The sequence below is a fragment of the Camelina sativa genome, chromosome 15 (assembly GCF_000633955.1).
Source record: "Camelina sativa cultivar DH55 chromosome 15, Cs, whole genome shotgun sequence".
NCBI lineage: Eukaryota > Viridiplantae > Streptophyta > Magnoliopsida > Brassicales > Brassicaceae > Camelina > Camelina sativa.
This window is the reverse complement of record NC_025699.1, coordinates 24638432-24641450: the sequence shown is the minus strand read 5'-3', so window position 1 is coordinate 24641450 and position 3019 is coordinate 24638432.

The following is a 3019-nucleotide window of genomic DNA, read 5'->3' as shown; positions in this document are numbered from 1 at the left end:
CACCTTGAGAAACATCTGAGATATCCCTATGTTTACCTGCAAAATCAAAACTAGAAAGATCATTAGTACTTAAAGGGAAAAACTCACTACCTGTCTGCTGACTATGTCCAACTTCCTTGTACATGACGTCTTCCCTGAACACCACATTCCGACTGATGACACACTTCTTATCCTCTAGAAGCCATATTTTGAAGCCTTTGACACCTTCCGGATAGCCAGTAAAAATTCCCTTTTTAGCACGAGGCTCAAGCTTTCCTTCATTCGAGTGAATGTATGCCAAACAACCGAATCTCTTCAAACCATTCAAAGCTGGCATTGCTGAAGTCCACATCTCTTCAGGAACCCTGAAGTCAATAGCAGAAGATGGAGACCTGTTTATCAGATACACTGCCGTAGAAGCAGCTTCAGCCCAAAATCTCTGACCAAGACCACTCTCGCTCAACATACTCCTCACTTTATTCATAATTGTTCGATTAAGTCTCTCAGCAACTCCGTTTTGCTGTGGAGTGTAGGTACAAGTCCTATGCCTGACAATACCTTCATCCTTGCAGAAGCTATCGAACTGATGATTACAGAATTCAAGACCATTATCAGTTCGAAGCTTCTTTACCTTACGCTCTGACTGTGTCTCAACCATTTTCTTCCAGCTAACAAAGCTTTTGAAAGCCTCATCTTTGAAACGCAGAAAATAAATCCACACCTTCCGAGAGAAATCATCCGTGAACGAAATGAAGTACTGACACCGACCTAAGCTCAATGGAACATTGGGAGACCCCCAAAGATCAGAGTGAACATAGTCGAGTTTTTCTTTAGTGACATGTTGAGCCGGTCCAAAACTGACTTTGTGTGTTTTACCAATAACACAATCCTCACAAAACCCTATCTCCGTAGACTTGCNTGTTTATCAGATACACTGCCGTAGAAGCAGCTTCAGCCCAAAATCTCTGACCAAGACCACTCTCGCTCAACATACTCCTCACTTTATTCATAATTGTTCGATTAAGTCTCTCAGCAACTCCGTTTTGCTGTGGAGTGTAGGTACAAGTCCTATGCCTGACAATACCTTCATCCTTGCAGAAGCTATCGAACTGATGATTACAGAATTCAAGACCATTATCAGTTCGAAGCTTCTTTACCTTACGCTCTGACTGTGTCTCAACCATTTTCTTCCAGCTAACAAAGCTTTTGAAAGCCTCATCTTTGAAACGCAGAAAATAAATCCACACCTTCCGAGAGAAATCATCCGTGAACGAAATGAAGTACTGACACCGACCTAAGCTCAATGGAACATTGGGAGACCCCCAAAGATCAGAGTGAACATAGTCGAGTTTTTCTTTAGTGACATGTTGAGCCGGTCCAAAACTGACTTTGTGTGTTTTACCAATAACACAATCCTCACAAAACCCTATCTCCGTAGACTTGCAACCCTCCAAGCAGCCCTTTTCCTCTAGAACCTGAAGACCCTTCTGACCGATGTGTCCCAACCTATTGTGCCACAATCTGGCCTTGTTGTCAACTTTAACCTCTTCTGCAGTCGTACTGCGTTCAACGGTACAAACCTCTGAAACTCTTGCGCTCCCCTGAAAAATGTAAAGAGACTGACGCCTAACTCCTTTCATAAAGACAGTGTCGCCCTTGACTACTCTCATAACACCTCTGCCACCTCTGAACTCACATCCTTTGGCTTCGAGAGAACCAACTGAAATCAAATTCCTTGAGATATCAGGCATGTATCTGACCTCATGCAACAGAAAAGTAGATCCATCCGAATTTTTAAACCTAACAGAACCAATTCCCTTAACTTCACAGTAAGAGTTATTAGCCATTCGAACTTTGCCGTAGGACCCCTCCTTTAACTCAACGAACACATCCCTTCTTGATGTCATATGAAACGAACAGGCAGTATCCATGATCCACTCATCCTCTGTTATCTCCCCCATGGTCAAATTAACTTCAGATGCCACTAAGCCAACAAGATCCTTGGCATCATCCTTAACCATCGCAGCTTCACCAGAATCATTTCCTTGACCTTTGGACTTGTTCCTCTCAATCCATTTGTAACACTGCCTCTTAAAGTGTCCTTCCTTACCACAAACCCAGCAAACCTTCTTTCCCTCTTTGGATTCAAATCTTGATCCACCAGTATTGCTTCCTTGATCAGTTTGATATGTAGAACTTCTTGCAAATCCCTTTCCGCGAACATACAAACCTTCGCCAACCTGATTTGAGCCACCAGATTCATCCTGAAGCTCCAATTCCTTGGACTTAGCAGCACTGATAACATCCTCCATCTTGATTCCATCTCGACCATACTTGAGAGTCTCCTTCAACATGTCATACTTCTCCGGTAAAGAACTCAAGATTAGAATAGCTTGAACCTCATCAGGAACTTGAATCTGAAGGTTGTTCAGATCTGAAATCATCTTCAAGAACTCATCAATGTTATCATCCAGACTCTTAGATTCCTGCATCCTATAGTTGTATACCTTGAGCTGAAGATAAACTCGATTTGGTAAAGACTTTACCAGATACAACCTCTCAAGCATAGACCATGCTTCTGCTGCCGTCGTACACTGATCGATCTTCCTTAGAACCTTGTCACCGACGTTTAAGAAAATAATGTCCAACGCCTTCTCACACAGCTCCCTTCTTGACTTTTCATCTTTGATTCGTTTCTTCTTCTTCTCCGAATCGCCTTCTTCTGCCTCCGTCAAAGGAGCAAATGGCTCTTGCTCCTTTAGAACATCCTTAAGACCTAGGATCCTTAGGTGAGCGAGCATCCGTGTCTTCCAAAGAGAGAAGTCACCAGATCCGTCGAACACAGCCACCTTGAGTTTCGTATTTGTCATCTTTCTTAACAGATCTGACAGACGAAGCCTAAACCTTGCTCTGATACCAATTTGTTAAGAATGAATACGCCGATTGAGATCTTCTTTGATCAGAAAGAAGAGAAGAAGAGAAGTAAAGCAATGAGAACACACACGCGATTTAACGAGTTCGGTTAACCGATGTGGTTAAC